Source organism: Salvelinus alpinus, chromosome 6 (genome assembly GCF_045679555.1).
Source record: "Salvelinus alpinus chromosome 6, SLU_Salpinus.1, whole genome shotgun sequence".
NCBI classification, from domain to species: Eukaryota; Metazoa; Chordata; class Actinopteri; order Salmoniformes; family Salmonidae; genus Salvelinus; species Salvelinus alpinus.
Window position 1 is genome coordinate 68,987,297 of NC_092091.1, and position 18,521 is coordinate 69,005,817.

Sequence of the window (18,521 nt, forward strand, 5' to 3'; positions counted from 1 at the left end):
AATCGAACCCACAACCCTGGCGTTGCAAACACCATGCTCTACCAACTGAGCCAGACGTGACCATCATGTTATGGCGATGCTTGGAATTGTTAAACACAAGCAAAATCCTAGAAGAAAACCTGGTTCAGTCTGGTTTCCAACAGACACTGGGAGATGAATTCATCTTTCAGCAGGACAATAACCTAAAACACAAGGCCAAATCTACACTGGAGTTGCTTACCAAGAAGACAGTGAATGTTCCGGAGTGGCCGAGTTACAGTTTGACTTAAATATGCTTGAACAATCTATGGAAAGACTTGAAAGTGGTTTTCTAGCAATGATCAACAACACATTTGACAGAGCTTGAAGAATTTAGGGAATAATAATGGGTAAAATGTTGTACAATCCAGGTGTGTAGAGCTCTTAGAGACTTACCCAGAAAGACTCACAGCTCTTAGAGACTTACCCAGAAAGACTCACAGCTCTTAGAGACTTACCCAGAAAGACTCACAGCTGTATCACTTCCAAAGGTGATTCTAACATTTATTGACTCAGGGCGGTGAATACATATATTTTCAACAAATATGCTAACATATTTTTAAACACGTTTTCACTTTGTCATTATGGGGTATTGTGTGTAGATGGATGAGAAACAAAATCTATTTATTTCATTTTGAATTCAGGCTGGAACAAAATGTGGAATAAGTCAAGGTGTATGAATACTTTCTGAAGTTACCTACAGCAATCTATAATAACCATCCATAACTCACGTGTGTGTGGTCTGGTCTCCAGACACTGAGTGTGTGTGTGAGGTGGGGGGAATCCTATCTCTAATAGGATTCTGGTAATAAAGCTGTGTGACCTGGATGCTCCACATGTTTAAACACACAGTGAAAGTGTATGTGTGTTTGTAAGTATGCATGTGTGTTCTCCTGGGGCGTGTCACCATGTGCAGGTGTGCCTTACAAGCCACAGATGTAGCACTGATGACTCCTATTGAACCCATCCTATTTGTGACGCCCCTAATACTGCCTCCATCTTGGACCAGGCCAATGCTGAACATGAAACAGTCCATCATCAACACATAATACCAATATATAGATTTTAGAACATCATGTGTTAAGGATGCCCTCCCCTCACCTGTCTTCCTTCTGGAGGCTTCTGGAGCGTCCCCCCCCCCAGTCCGTCCTCTCAGCCCCAGCCTGCCTTCCTGTGTTGCCCAGCCGCAGTAGGTGATGCCCAGAATATGTAATATCTAACTCCTGAATAAAACATCTTTCATGGCCTGAATACTGATGTTATGGGGGGAGGGGGAGGGGGAGAGACAGAGAGCTGCTATATCTGCCTCCTATCAAACTGCCTAGTTTATTGTCCAGGCGTCATCACTCTCCAAAGACAGGGACGGGGAAATACAAAAGCTGAGATAGGAATGAATGAGTGATGACTGGCTGTGACTGTGCTGTTAGCTCATAGAACTACACTCTCCTGTAACACTCAGCCTACAATCATTATGATGAGAGGATAGTTTAAAAAAAGCTCCTGAATGCATTGCCTCTCGAGAGTCCCTTTCAACGGTCAGTCATTCACAAACACAGAGAGAACTTTAGAACGGTAGGCTAATTAGTGGAATTAGCTGTTCCCTAATCAGTGTCCATGTCACCATTCATTGTCTCTCTCTAGGCATTAGTTGCCTAGCTACGGGGCGTTCTAACCCAAGGCAAAGGGAATAGGATTACCGGGAGTGGATCTGTGGATGTCATATATTAACCTCTATAATACTGATCCAGAGTCAGCACAGCGCTCTACCTGTTCTCTGTATCTGACAAGCTCAGTTCACTCAATACCCTAATGGACTGGGCCTGTACTCACAAAGCGTTTCAGAGTACGAGTGCGGATCCAGGATCTAAGCTGACTTTTGGGACGTCTCCTGGTCTGACAAACAGCGCTGTAGCTCTGACGCTTTCCATAGGCGGATGCAGTGGATTGAGACGCAGCCCACGCAAAAAAACATCTCTCCAGCTAAACTGACAGATTCATTTTTATTATGTTACTGAGGATGGACTCTAGTGGGTTTTAAACAGCATGATCCTTTACACAGGTGCACATTGTGTTGGGGACAATATTAGGCTGCTTCCAACGTTGTTTTGGAGAATTTGGCAGTACGTTCAACTGGCCTCACAACCGCAGACCATGTATAATCACGCCAGTCCAGGACCTCCACATCCGGCTTCTTCACCTGTTGGATCGTCTGAAACCAGCCACCTGGACAGCTGATGAAACTGTGGGTTTGCACAACCAAAGAATTTCTGCACAAAAACTGTCAGAAACGTCTCAGGGAAGCTCATCTGTGCACTCGTCAACAACCAAAGTACTTTGAGCAAATACACTCCAAGAAATGGTACTGTAAGTAAAAATACTGTACATCCTGAGGGAAGGAAATTGGCAGGCAAAAATCCAGAGTAATAGAGGTACTTTGAAGAAGAAAATAAAGCGCAGATGAATGATGACTTGAATGATGAGAGGGTCCAGTGTACAGCACCACTTCTGCTGCACTGCAGAACTACATTTAAACTACCCTCACACACACGCACCAAGGAACGAACACACACCCACGCACCAAGGAACGAACACACACATTTATCGGCTAGTACATTCTAGGACAATTCAATTGACAAATCTACCAGTCTCCACTCCTAACAGAACAATATCCATGCATCCTTGGATCGTCGGGTGCTTTAGCCCAAGAGTATTCACTGAAGCTCAGTACAGGAAGTACAGACAGCACTGGAGATTCATAGCTACTCACCACCATCTCTCACTATAACAGTCTTTTCCCAAATCAATACAACCGCTGTAAAGGCATTTACTCCACCCATCAATAACTGAGTAATGGACTTTCACCAGTTGTGCAAATAAACAATATCTTCCTATGAACTCAGAAGAAAAACAAAATCAACCAGGAAATAGACCAAGATTGATGGGTGAGAAAGTGTTAGTCGTTGCGTAACGTCTCATTGATGAAGGTATATTGAGCTGGTTTCAGGAGCAATACATTTCTTCATGAGGCAGTTCTAGTGTAAGACTATTAGGCCGTGTGTGTGTGTGTGTGTGTGTGTGTGTGTGTGTGTGTGTGTGTGTGTGTGTGTGTGTGTGTGTGTGTGTGTGTGTGTGTGTGTGTGTGTTAGCTTATTAGGGCAGCGCTGAAGTGAGAATCCAGTCAGTGAAAGATGACTATAGAGATTGTGCTGTGTGTGTAGGTACATTGGGTGTTTGGGACTTGATCCTCTCAGCTACTGTTCTCTTCTTTGTTCCCCTGCCTACAGTATTTTGGCATGAGTCCTGCCTTTCCCACCATCTCCTTTTATTTCTCTCTCTCCATCTGTCTCCCTCCACACCTCTCGCACTATCCCTCCCTCCTCTCTTATCTCCCAGATGGATCGGTTCTCCCCTGCACTGCACTGCAGTATACAGGACTAGCAGCAGCAGAATGAGAAAGAGGAAGGAGAGGCAGAGCAGATGACTCACCCTCTCCTCTCACAATCTGTGGCCCTACAGGCCCCTAGGCAGGCTGCAGCCACATCCAGGGAGTCCAACGCAGCTGCTGCTGCCCCATACACACACAACACTACTAAATCCGCCATCACAATGGACGCACACATAAACATGTATAGACCAAGCGCACAGCACACACAACACTACTAAATCCATCACAATGGATGCACCATTCCTGAAGTAGACATATCCTAACGCCTCTCCCCACAACACCTCTCTCTCCTCAACACCGCTCTCCCCACAACACCTCTCTCTCCTCAACACCGCTCTCCCCACAACACCTCTCTCTCCTCAACACCACTCTCCCCACAACACCTCTCTCTCCTCAACACAAAGACACCAACTACATCCATCCCAAAGCCACCCTGCTAAATGTTATACGTTGCTGCATTACTATGGTCAGGTGGATTATACCGTGGTCCTGAATACATACTAAATATTACACATGAATTCGCTACAAAACATGATTTCCGTTGCTTAAAAAACATAATGTTCTGACATTATTCCATGAGAATAAAATGCCAGAAGGTATCCAACGGCAACCTGGGAATCCACAGCTACATCTTACTGAGCTGAAGGGGATTCCCATGTACTGAGTGACTCTGGTCTGCAGTGCTAGAGGCAGCCTTTGGACTGTTCTAATGATGCGTGTCCTCCAGACACTGTTGATGTACATGGTGTTGGACCCTCTTCCAACTCGGCACAGACACAGCAAACACACACAGGCTGAATATGATTGTGTTTGTTTGTGTGTGCTCTTGCTGCAGTGACTGCTTGCTATTACAGTGGGTGGATTCTCTCCCTCTCCAATAAGCCATGGAAAGGGGATTTTCAAGTGAACAAAAGTAAAGAGCAGTCGCGGATGTCTTGTCTCGCTGGCCTCTTGGAGACGGGCCCTTTATATTCTAATCAGACGGCACCAAATGTTCTGGAAACACCAGCCTGAGAGGCTGAGAGGAAGACGCAACAGCTGCTACAGAATCACAATGTCAGAGACTTTATCAGTGTGCCCTCGGCTCAGGGTGGCGTCTAACTGTAACCATAACATTCAACACTGGCAGACGTTTGATACTGGCAGTTAAACAGGTCAAAGGTAGAACATCAGTACTTTGTTACAGTAAATCAAATACAAAAGGAAATAATCATTAAATTACATTCATCAATGCCTTTGTCATCTCTCACATCTATGGTAAACAGCTCTCAGATTCATCTTCTTCCTTTAAATAACCACTTTACACCAATCAGCAAACGATCAATGACACTACCAATCTTCTGATTGGCAGGGAAATGTGAGTGACAGGAGGCAGAGCAAATGCCTTTAAGGGACACCTGTCACAATGCCACACGTTGTAAGTGCTGCAATAGTCTATGTGCCGGGGGGCTAGGGTCAGTCTGTTATATCTGGTGGAATTCTCCTGTCTTATCTGGTGTCTGTGTGAATTTAAGTATGATCCCTCTAATTCTCTCTCCGTCCCTTCCCAGCAGGACCATGCCCCAGTCCACCTGCTGCTGCTCCAGTTTCAACTGTTCTGCCTGTGGCGATAGAACCCTGAACTGTTCACCGGACGCACTACCTTGTCCTGCACCTGCCGTTTTCGACTCGCTCTCTACCCCACCTGCTGTCTTGACCTCTGAATGCTCGGCTATGAAAAACATACTGACATTTACTCCGGAGGTATTGACCTGTTGCACCCTCTACAACCAGTGTGATTATTATTTGACCCTGCTGGTCATCTATGAATGTTTGAACATCTTGAAGAACAATCTGGCCTTAATGGGCATGTGCTCTTAGAATCTCCACCCGGCACAGCCAGAAGAGGACTGGCCACCCCTCATTGCCTGGTTCCTCTCTAGGTTTCTTCCTAGGTTCTGGCCTTTCTAGGGAGTTTTTCATAGCCACGGTGCTTCCACATCTGCATTGCTTGCTGTTTGGGGTTTTAGGCTGGGTTTCTGTACAGCACTTTGAGATATCAGCTGATGTAAGAAGGGCTATATAAATACATTTGATTGGCTGATTGAAGTGTATGACTTCGTTATTAAAGATTACCTCTGCTCTAATCTTAAGTGTACAAAAGTCATGCAAGACCGCAAAGGTTTTAAAAATGCTGCACACACTTCAGAAAGAGAGAGAGAGAGAGAGAGAGAGAGAGACTTCTCTTCTAATAGACTACTGTCCATCTCTAATTAGAACTGCGGCTAGTTGGGACCGACTTATTATTTTCTCCCTGAATGGTGAACTACTGTACAACACAAATGAGACAGAGAAGAAGAAGTAGGAAAGAACCACCGCTGTAGTTTCTCAATTCCTCTTGCACTTGTGACTTGCACATAACCTTGCCTCATGTATGTTCATGCTGTTGTGATACTATATCTGCATGATGATAACAGCCCTAGTCTAGAAGAGATAGTATTCAGTAACAGCTCTACCCACGCTGGACTGATAGAGATAAGAGGTTGAATGCACCTCCACGTATTATGTAGAGATGGCTCTGTCTCAGTCACACCCACACACACCTTTCCAAAACAAAATCCCCACACGTTGCTTCATGCTGGTACCACAGCTGTTGCGGACAAAGCAGAGCAATGGAAACCCTGTTCTCCACCCTAGGATAAACACTGCCATGTTTTGCACCGGTCCATAGGAGTTACAGAAACACCACCCATCTGTCCTTTATTTGGAGATGAGGAGTTAGTAATAAAACCATCATCAAAATGACTATCAATCTCTCTACTCATCATCATCATCTTGAAGTTGTCGTCTATGCTATTCTGATAACTACCATGTGACGGGGAGCATAGAAATAGAACCGGTCATAGAATTCATATCTGTCATTACATTTCTATGTGGAGAAACATGTCTGATGTCTTCCATTGACCTGGTTTAGGAGCTCTTATTGCCTCCTGAAATCTAATGAGAAACTGCAGCATCATATCTCAGGAATACACACACACACACACACACACACACACACACACACACACACACACACACACACACACACACACACACACACACACACACACACACACACACACACACACACACACACACACATCCGCTCGCACGCTGTCTTGCTGCGGTCTATCTGTACCACAGTAGCTCTCAGACGAAGAAAGCACAAGAGGCCTGAATCATTTATCATTTATTAGACACAGCAGTGGAGTGAAAAAACGCTGCTTCATTAAGAAGAGTGACTTAACACACAACGTTCACAACGCTCCACTTTAACCTCTATTGAACAGAGACCTCCATGTTATTTTACTCCTGTTCTCACCCATGTGGCTAAGCCAACCATATTAGCCAATGGAATAACCTGCCATGTAATAGTGCATAAGAAGATTACAGTAGCCATATAGCTTAGAATGACCAATGTCGACAGCATTAAAATCAACTAAATGTGTGGGAGGCATGACTTTCCCTTCTGACATTTATCTAGAACATCCATCTCTGTACAGCCAAACTCTGTACAGCCAAAGACCCTGCAGACACTTTCTTAAGCACCCTATCTCCTCTCCTCCTTCCCCCCCTCTCTCGTTCTCCCTCCCCCAGCAGTAGATGTTTTTGAAGGTATTTTTAGTTACCTGTTGGCAGACTATTAGTCTGGCTAAGACCTAACTCTCGAAGTCCTCCTTCAGACGTTAGAGCTTGGAGTGGCTCTTTGATGTTGTCAGCACGATGTGTTTATAATGAAGGGGGTCTGTGATTTTACTGGTTGGTTCTCCTCCATGTCTTTCTCACTTACGGACGACCACACAGGCCCCGAGCTCCGCCCCCTTCCATTACTACTGTTGGATTTTCATATGCATACATTTGAGAGAACCAATCAAACCCATCACTCAAATTCTGAGCCAAAATTGCATTAACAAACGGCCTCTAAACCAGTGTGTCACAGCTCTCCCCGAGCTACCCTGGGCTAAAAACAGAACATGTCACAAGCAATGTTCTGAGGAGGGCATGTTCTGGTGAAGAAGAGGGTTTCCCCTTGGCTAGCATAACAGAACATGGGGTAGATCAGGGGTTCCCAAACTGTTTCACTCGGGGCTCCCCTTACAGCATTGGGGAACATCCAACACGCGCCACATCTATTTCTATGGGTGCAAGCACTGTTCATGACACAAACTGTTCACACTCCTCTTGGTGGTGGAGAGAATTTTGCAAGTTTAAAGCACATTTTCTTGCAGTTCTATACATTTGCCATGTCTAATGTGTATTCATGTGATATTTGAGTGACTAAAAAATTACAACAATATGTATGAGCTAAAAACCTAACTAAAAAAAACATTAGCTGACATTGCCTACTTGATCTGGACATTTCTGACAAGTTATAAATAGCTCTCTAAGTAATGAAATGACTGACATGACAAGAGAAACTGATGATGCACTACCCAATTTAGAAATTGCACTTTGTGCATTCTACTATTCTACTAGCCTAGTTCATGTGTTTGCCTCATAACAAACGTTAGCCTAGTTCATGTGTTTGCTCCATAACAAACGTTAGCCTAGTTCATGTGTTTGCTCCATAACAAACGTTAGCCTAGATCATGTGTTTGCTCCATAACAAACGTTAGCCTAGTTCATGTGTTTGCTCCATAACAAACGTTAGCCTAGATCATGTGTTTGCTCCATAACAAACGTTAGCCTAGTTCATGTGTTTGCCCCATAACAAACGTTAGCCTAGTTCATGTGTTTGCCCCATAACAAACGTTAGCCTAGTTCATGTGTTTGCTCCATAACAAACGTTAGCCTAGTTCATGTGTTTGCCCCATAACAAACGTTAGCCTAGTTCATGTGTTTGCCCCATAACAAACGTTAGCCTAGTTCATGTGTTTGCCCCATAACAAACGTTAGCCTAGTTCATGTGTTTGCTCCATAACAAACGTTAGCCTAGTTCATGTGTTTGCCCCATAACAAACGTTAGCCTAGATCATGTGTTTGCCCCATAACAAACGTTAGCCTAGATCATGTGTTTGCTCCATAACAAACGTTAGCCTAGATCATGTGGGTAGCTGTGGATCAGCAGTAGTCTATGACGTGTGAGAGTCAATCATGCCATGGCTAACATTTAGTATGGGGCCTCTCATCCTACCATGGGAATATACGCCTGGAATTTGGAGAGCATCTGTTCTCCTCCACACTAACTGATGCTTCTGACTCACAGCGCTCTTTCTCTGTCCCTCTCTCCTGTTCTTTCTCTCCATTTCCTTCTTTCTCTTTCACTAAGGGCAAAGTTGACGGATGGCGTAACACACACACACACTTTCCTGTATAAATACTCTAAATAACACAACCAATTTGGAGAAAAACCATCCTAGGCGTGAGTCATCCTAATTGCTTCCCAAATCAAAGACGTAATACAGCCATGTTTCCCAGTGAGCCGGAGAGACTATTTCTCATTGCACCTTATTAAACGTCTCTAGAAAAATGTCTCATTGCAACTTATAAAGCTTCTCTAGGAAGAGACCATGGATGGATTCATGTCCAGTGAAGGGATGGAGGGAGACGTGGTTGCTTTAACCTTCATGCCCCGTGCTTCCCTCTCCTCTCTCACCAATATTAAATGGACTGCATTGCAGTTGCCCTTGTACAGTGCGTGCGAGAGAGATTGTGTAAGAGAGTGAACAGCGTGTGTGTGTGTGTGTGTACACAACTGTTTAAGTGTGTGTACTAAATCCCTCAGTGAAACCAGCAGCTTTTTATGGCCCGTTGTTCCCCACAGAGCCCTGGCCCATAAAGCCTGAGTGAAGAAGGGATAATGCACAGCGTGCAGGAGGGAAATGGAACATAAAATATACACCGCAAAGCATCTGCTACATAATCACACAGGCAAGGCAGGGTCTGATGGGTAATTAGCCATTAGCATTAGCTCTGGTCAATGTCGGGTCAGTTAAGATTCCCGGGACATCCAGTACAATAATGTTCTGGATCATTGCAGCTGTTAGAACTGATTTCAGATCAGGTCACTGGACCAAAGCCACAAAAGGTGACCCTGGATCAGATGTAAACCTTCAAAGGAACAATATACACTTTTGACCTTTTAGAGATTGATGCTTTGTATTAAAAACATCTACCAAATCAAATGACATCTTATTGGTCACATACACATGGTTAGCAGATGTTATGCAAGTGTAGCGAAATGCTTCTAGTTCTGACAGTGCAGTAATAACTAACAAGTAATCTAACAATTCCACAACAACTACCTAATACACACAAATCTAAAGGGGTGAATGAGAATATTTACATATAAATATATGGATGAGCGATGGCCGAGCAGCATAGGTAAGGTGCAATAGACGGTATAAAATACAGTATATACATATGATATGAGTAATGTAAGATATGTAAACATTATAAAAATGGCATTATTTAAAGTGACTAGTGATTCATTTATTAAAGTGGCCAGTGATTGGGTCTCAATGTAGGCAGCAGCTTCTGAGTTAGTGATTGCTGTTTAGCAGTCTGATGGCCTTGAGATAGAAGCTGTTTTTTCAGTCTCTCGGTCCCAGCTTTGATGCACCTGGACTGACCTCGCCTTCTGGATGGTAGCGGCATGAACAGGCAGTGGCTCGGGTGGCGGTTGTCCTTGATGATCTTTTTGGCCTTCCTGTGACATTGGGGGTAGCTGTAGCTGGAGGGCAGGTAGTTTGCCCCTGGTGATGCGTTGTCCAGACCGCACCACCCTCTGGAGGGCCTTACGGTTGAGGGAGGAGCAGATGCCGTAACAGGCTGTTATGCAGCCTGACAGGATGTTCTCGATTGTGCATCTGTAAAAGTTTGTCAGGGTTTTGGGTGACAAGCCACATTTCTTCAGCCTCCTGAGGTTGAAGAGGCGCTGCTGCTCCTTCTTCACCATGCTGTCTGTGTGCGTGGATCATTTCAGTTTTTCTGTGATGTGTACGCCCAGAAACTTAAAACTTTCCACCTTCTCCACTGCTGTCCCTTCGATGTGGATAGGGGGGTGGTCCCTCTGCTGTTTCCTGAAGTCCACAATCATCTCCTTTGTTTTGTTGACGTTGAGTGAGGTTGTTTTCATGACACCACACACCGATTGCCCTCACCTCCTCCCTGTAGCCGTCTCGTCGTTGTTGGTGATCAAGCCCACTGCTGTTGTGTCGTCTGCAAACTTGATGATTGAGTTGGAGGCGTGCATGGCCACGCAGTCGTGGGTGAACAGGGAGTACAGGAGGGGGGCTGAGCACGCACCCTTGAGGGGTCCCAGTGTTGAGGGTCAGCCAAGTGGAAACCCCACCCATAAGCCCCTCCCCCCTCCTTAGGCCTGTTCATCCACCCATCTTCCCCACTGATCTCCTCTGTCAGGGGACAGGCATAACATTTGCTCTCAGATTAATAGAGGGAGCCCTGCTGTCACTGCATGGGAGACTGAGTGCAGCATGTGTGTGTGTGTGTGTGTGTGTGTGTGTGCAGTGTGTGTGCTGCTGCTGTGCCTGCTGGGGTGTGTGTACACGCATGTAGTGCCCTCTGCTGTAGGGACCAATGATGGTATGACTACTGTACATCTGTATGTCTATGGTCACACAGCACACAGAGCTCCTACTATACCTCCTGGGGTTTATACACTCATATAGGCCCTCTGCTGTAGGGACCAATGATGTATGACTACTGTACATCTGTATGTCTATGGTGACACACACACACACACACACTTTGGGTGCTCCGAGGTCAAATCTAAAGGGAGAGATGAGGTTTCCCACTGTGACAGTGACAGACAGTTCCCTCCTTCAGGTGACTGACCACAACTACATCACTATTCTACCCAGACATGGCTTGGCTACTTCTACCACAAAACCATGACGAGGGTCTTTGTACATCTCACTGTTTCTCAAAGTAGTAGTACATATACTCTGACATGTAGAAACTGCCTTGTAATACATTAGCAACCATTAACCTGCATCATTCACAGGTAAGACATTGCATGTGGCGTAACAGTTATGGGACACAATGTTCAAAGTGTATTGAACATGAACCGAATGTTGAGATCGAAGCAGCTGACATTCAATGACCTGTTACTGTGCATTTGACAGTATTTGGCAGTATTAATTGACTGTATGATTCAGTCATTGTCTTTGCTTGTCTCTTAACAAGTGACTGCACATACAAATATAGCTGAATGACTGTCAGCTGATGACTAATGTCATGGGGTGTGTGTGTAGTGTACTAAACCAGTGTGAGAGAGAACAGAGGCCTTGTTTAGACTTGACCGTTCATGCCGTTTTAGTGTTCTGATCATAGAGTTCCGAACGTGTCAGGCATCTACATGAAACATGTCCACAGTGTGTCTGGATTCCCTTTTCCAGCGCTATATTCAAATGTCAGTATTCACTCTACAAAACGGTGGAATAGGCTAAATATGATAGTAACACAACTGATGGCAGTAGCTAACTACCGTAGCTAACTAGCCAGCTAACCTCTGTAGCTAGCCCGCAAGTTAGCAAACAACGCTACAGGGATTGCAAACAGGTTAGCATAACTACCAAACAAAAAATAGTTTTTCTAAATATTAGCTAGCTGGCTAGCATTTATAAGGCCAGCAAACATGTTCCTCACACGCTAGGAACGCATTTCCTCCAATGTTATAATGAAAAGGTGCCTCTCGGTCCCAAAACACAGGTTTTCTGGAGACTTGTGGTAGGAGTGCTGATGAAGTCGCCCGCTGTATGCGCTTTCAGTAGCCTGATTGCGTCCAGACTGAGGAGAAATCCACACACAATGCAGCCCTGACCACCTCCTGAAGTGGTCAGACAGATCTGAACACAATCGCACCACAAAGCCACTTTTGTGTGTCTAGGCACGTCTTTTTGGGACACAATATTTTAAGCATTCTGATAGCAGAAGTCACATGTAAGTGTCAAGGGTAGACATGGCCAGAGTGACTCAGCCCTGTTCTAGGCCCTCCTGCTGCGTGTGGCCCAGAGCTGGTTGATGCTGAGAGCGCATGTCACCCTGCACTCCAACGCACACCCCGCAAACTCTCCAGGGAGGTTAAACCCAGCTTGAATATAAACTGTAAGCCCTTCAGTTAGAGACACTCAGGGCTAGTGCAGAACACGTCTTTGGACATCAACTAGGCTGGACTGAACCATGGTGAGCCGGGCGTTTTAAGGGGACTGGCCAATGGGGCGCACAGACAGTTCCTAATGGTGTCTTAGATCCGTCCAAAGTGATTAAAACAGCATTAGCTATAGTCTATTTTTAAACCTGTAAAAACACTAAACAGGGATTGGGATGGCCCTAAACCATATTGCAGTGTGTAGATGCGTCCATCCTTTTCAACCACCGGGATGCATTACAATTATACAGAAAATACGGATCATTTCACACATTGTACAGATTTAAGATATCGGTTTTCTGCATCGGCAGGAAGTTGGAGAAAGCTCACCGGGAGGAATTAGATTCAGTGGGCCTAACTCTAGTTTGTCAGGACAGTTAGAGGCCGGTCGTGAGATGCACGGTTTTAGAGTTGCGGAAATGTCAACCTGCGCAACCGTTATGGGAGGATTTCAACCAGGACGCGCTTAACGGTTACATAAAGGCGATTTAATAATGCACTGGTCCAGCCCTTAAGGTAAAAAAAAGATAATAACATCATTCGTTGTTCCAAGCTGGAGTCTTTCTCCGGTACAGGCGGAACGTCATGTGAAGTGGAGAAGGTGTACCCATCACATTTTCAGACCATCTGTCCTGTACCGACGGTCTGCGATGTAGACCAACGGTCAGTGCTATCCGGTATCCTTGGGACGTCCCTACACTAAACCCTAATCTTAACCTAAACCATTTAAAACATGTCATTTTCCAATCTGCTAGGGACATCCCAATGATCCCGATAGCACGGACCGTAGAGCAAAGTGATTATCGTGAAAACAATTCCCATTTTGTTCTTTTGACCTGAAATCACTCTGCATAGGATGTCAAAGGTTAATTTATCACTCTCTCTGCACGTTTCAGAGGGATAAGAAAGAAGCGGCCCGTGGCGCATTGCTGCGTCGCGCCAGTCCTTTTAATGTCATTCATTAGGGGATTCGAGCGCCATTGAAGGGATACATGCAGTGCAGTTGGGGTAGGATGATCAAATTCCTCACAATAATCCGTGTTAGCCATGACGCAACCACGAATATACTACAAACGGTCTACCATGGAAAAACGCTGCGCATAACGGAGGAAGATACCGTTATGTTATCCTTTCAACACCCCCCTCACACAGCATTAACCAGCAATCACGAAAGCCCTTGACATTCTTAATGCATCTACACGATTAGGCTACTATATCCAAAAGGCACGACTATGTCCTGTATTATTTGAATTAACAATGCGGCTTACCTGAGTAGCTTTGTGGAACTGTTTCTTAAACCCTGCTACAGACATGGCTCCTGCTGCTGCTATACACGACGATTCTAGATTGATTACGAGTTGATGTGGGATTGTTTTGCAGGAATCTCGGCTCCTAATTGCGTGGGATGATATTGCTTCCGAGGAAAACCCCTCTTTATTGCTCTTAACTATTGGGAATCTCCTTTGAGCGGGGGCCGTGATCAGTGATCAGCATATTCTACCGAATGTCAAACCCACATGTACGACACGCCAGTGACGTCAGCGGTCCGCAACCAGGCTCTTTTTAAAGCAGCAGCGTAGGCTACAGAGTTGGCCAGTCTATCTACCACTGCACGACAAGGCATGTTAAAACGGGCATACGCTGTAATCACGCCATTTTAAATGAGGAGAGTGTGGCGAATAAGGGGATATACGCGCTAAATCGGGACGTGACATGGCAGACAAGTATGAAAAACCAAATTGACACGAAGGGAATTACATCACTTGAAGCTAGAATCAAGAATCGGCCTTTCATTCCTATTTTAATAGCCTACGAAATCCAAAAAGAACAATGTGCATTACAACCTTGTCAAGACATTGACATACACCACAGATTAAGAAGGCATGTAGCCTATCAGACATTGTATCCGCGGTAGCTATGAGTTGGGAGTTTCAGCACCACGTACGTAGTCGGTTCTAGCACCATGGACAGCAACCAACATGGGCGCTCTAGCAGGAACGATTGGGGACACAGAGCTAAAGGTCCTTTCCTAGTTAACACATTCAATAGATTCGACACTTATGACCACAATCCAACTGAAGTCTTAAAGGTCAAGCTTAATAACGACAATGAATAGACATAAAACATACATCAGTTCAAAAGTTGAGCCTATTCAATCTAAACTTAATTCCAATTAATTATACGACTAAAACATCAAATGTGTTTACACATATTGAATAGCCTAATACACCTAGCCTACACACCATCCTAATACACCTAGCCTACACACCATCCGGCCATCACAATATTCTTGGCTGCAAACTATCAAAAAGTAGCCTAGCTATGGTCCTTAAATTAACACTGAGCTGAAGAAGCTTCACATTTTTGCAGCTCAGCCCTTCGGCGCCAGATGGCAGGCCGATAGTTGCATTTTGGCAAACAGTTTGAGATGCATCCAATATGGACAATATTACAGCCCTGGAAGAGGGCCCAAGCTAAATGTCGATATCTAGCTATAAAATCACACGCTGTGTGGCTGGAGGCCCTGTGATAGGTAACTTATGAAATAGATATTGGTGGAAATTAAAGACTTGGCTTATATGCCTGCCCTGGAAATGAGTAGCCTTCATTCTTGTGTAACTATATAACGTCAGTTCAATTTACTCATTGCTTTCTTCCCACTGTTCATTGACTATCTCTAATACAGAACTCAAGTAGATCTATGGTTGTTGGTGAACAGCCTCAATGTGCAACAATAACATTGTATTACTGATTAATTGCTCATTTTTGCAAGCTGAAGCCATATTATGCATTTTCTGTGTCGGTGGTGGGAGGTCTAGGCCTAGGATATGATCGCAGTGTGTGTGTGTGTGTGTGTGTGTGTGTGTGAGAGAGAGTCATATTGAGTGTGATAAACACTATTACTCACACATATGGTTAACACTAATAAACAACATGGGATATGATTCATGGTGATACGTGTGAATAATGCAGAAGCAGGTAATTAGTGCATTATGGTGATATAGCATGGAAGCGGCGGTGTGACTCAAATCAATTTAAATCGTCCAGCAAATGTGAACACAACATTCGACTCGCCTGTAGGCTTAGGCCCAAACCGGCATACAAAGTAGTTTGTCAATGCCAGTACAGGCAGGCCAGTCTTTCCTATGGGAAATAGTGCCATCATGTGGACAACAACCCAAAGTGCATCTATTAAAAAAACATAACTGTCTGGCACTATGTATTTATTCCAGAACGACTGTATAACACTGTATTGCTGCCACCTTGTGGTCAAATGGTATACACAGCACCTAAGGCCCAAACGCTAAAATACATGTCTGCCTGAATGATAAAGTACATTGTCTTGGTGACACCTTGTGGTCAAATGGTAGACCTAGGCGCACAGCGAATGAACAATGGACAGAACAAGCATCTACGCTCTAATTAACATGCCACTGGGGCAGTGTCGATTTTAGCATGTAAATCTTGGTAGGGCAAACTCAACATATATTTTTTAGAAGTATGCTAGCAAAGCCACTATACAATATACAATACAACTATACAATACATTAATGGTGACAAAAGGTGCCCACAAACTGTTAAGCCCAACATAAATCTGTCCCAACAGCAGAGCTTTCTTTTCAGCACCATGAAGTGAATCCTTACCATGCTACACCTGGCTATCAGTGGAGCCTTGTCTGGCTGCGAAACAGTTCATTCAGACTCATTTACTGGCTTCAAAATAAATAAATACATAACTGATATGGCTGACTTGCTTAAACAAATGTGGTTTCTACTGACAATTGAGATGTACAAACTATGGCATAAGGGAACAATGAGCGGATAAGAGGCAATCCGTAACTTCGATTAAGACATTAAGGAGCGAGCTAAGACGGACGTAGTCGATATAACTATTTGTTCAGCACTTTTGAAGTGTACAGTGCCAGAATTCAGAACATGGGCCGTTCTTACAGTATTGTCGCTGTACACCAAGTCAGAACCGTATGATAAATAAAGGGGGCATATAAGGAGACAATGAAAGCTCCTACAATATTCGATGATGACATTTCTCTAAAACAGGCTATAGGCTACATGTTCACCACCAAGTCAGAACAGTAGGCTAAGTAATGAGGGGGAAAGGGACCAAATTATTAGGTTGAGGCACATGGGCTACTAACAGCTTACTACACAACATACACTAAGTATTACTTTCTTAGCCTCAGTATACATATTTCCCTGGCATATTACATAATTTATGCAGCAGCATACAATACATATTTGGACTCGTTGTGCTGTGCTAACTTGAACAGGAAGGTGGCGCGGCGGTCCTTCTTGTGGGAAAATTTGGCAGTCTGGCATTCTATGGATTTATGGTGCTTTCAAGACTATTGGGAACTCAGACAAAAACTAGGTCGAATCATGACGTCAATGATCTTCAGGTCGGAACTCTAGAAAGAGGCTGAGTTCCCGACTTGAAATTCCGAGTTGGATGACTGTTCAAAACTTATTTTCCCAGTCGGGGCTACATTTTTTCCCGAATTCCCAGTTGTCTTGAACTCACTGAAGTCTGAGATTTCCCAGTTCCGAGTTTCCAGTTGTCTTGAACTCACTGAAGTCTGAGATTTCCCAGTTCCGAGTTTCCAGTTGTCTTGAACTCACTGAAGTCTGAGATTTCCCAGTTCCGAGTTTCCAGTTGTTTTGAACAGGGCAGAAGTCATGATGGATTGACAGCATGGCCAATGTATTCAACCTTTTCTGGCCCAGGGTGTTGCGTGTGAATGTTTATCCCTTTAAGCTTGGAAAAGAGACCCTGAAACACAGACTTGGACCACACACCCTCTCCACTCAATAGCAGGGAGGGGAAGCAAAATAGTGATTGCTTTGCAATGCTTGCAGTTAGCCACTGATTCCTTCCAAACCACTCATTGTTGAATTTGCGATTTCCAACTTGTGTAATGTTTATGTACAATGGCCGATGAGCACCGATACGTTTTATCTACAATTTCTCTTCATATGACAAGGATTGAAAATAATTTGCCAGTAGACTGTTGACATGAATCATGAAGATGTTAGCTAAGACTTTGAAAGTAAGATGTTGACATGATCAGTCCAAAGAAAGCTACTGTAGATATAACGAGATTTGACGTCATTTTATCTGTGGCCAATGACCTTGAGCCTTCTTAGATGGGCGCTTTTAATGTAAATCTATGGCAGCACCCAAGGGGCTTTAACTTTCTAGCTCTCCCTGTAGACTGAGGTTTGCAGTGACGTAGTGTTCCCATGAGTGACAGAACACTGAGCCAATTACGGCGCAATCAGAGAAGATTACCAACCCCTACACTCTGTATTTTTTGCTGGCTGCCCCACCGACACAGAAAGCACTGAGCTAGGCTGAAACAACTGCATTTTGGAGCTGCCTTACTCAAGAAAGCAAAAAAGAGACCGTGTTTGTATGCGGCTTTATTAACTCAAAATTATATATTTTAAATTGATTGCAAACTGATATGTGACATGTATTAATGCCAAAATAACATGCAAAACAGGCACAAAAAAATATATAATAATAATAAATATATGTATATATTTTTTAGCTAAACGTGTGTGGCTCAAAACAGGTGGGGCTCTGCCCTGAACGACGGGTCACCACTGCACTGGAGTATAAATTCAGATCCAGTCACCTCTGCCCTGAACGACGGGTCACCACTGCACTGGAGTATAAATTCAGATCCAGTCACCTCTGCCCTGAACGACGGGTCACCACTGCACTGGAGTATAAATTCAGATCTAGTCACATCTGCCCTGAACGACGGGTCACCACTGCACTGGAGTATAAATTCAGATCCAGTCACCTCTGCCCTGAACGACGGGTCACCACTGCACTGGAGTATAAATTCAGATCCAGTCACTTCTGCCCTGAACGACGGGTCACCTCTGCCCTGAACGACG

General features: G+C 44.4%; 1 long non-coding RNA gene across 1 annotated transcript in view; it reads right to left on the reverse strand.

The window, feature by feature from the left end:
• LOC139579204 (uncharacterized) overlaps positions 1–14,130 on the reverse strand; it is a 37,010-nt gene extending 22,880 nt beyond the window's left edge. Inside the window, exon 1 of the long non-coding RNA XR_011675691.1 lies at positions 13,865–14,130. This is a non-coding gene — a long non-coding RNA (uncharacterized lncRNA). The remainder of the gene's footprint in view (positions 1–13,864) is intronic.
• Between the last annotated feature and the right edge of the window lie 4,391 nt (positions 14,131–18,521).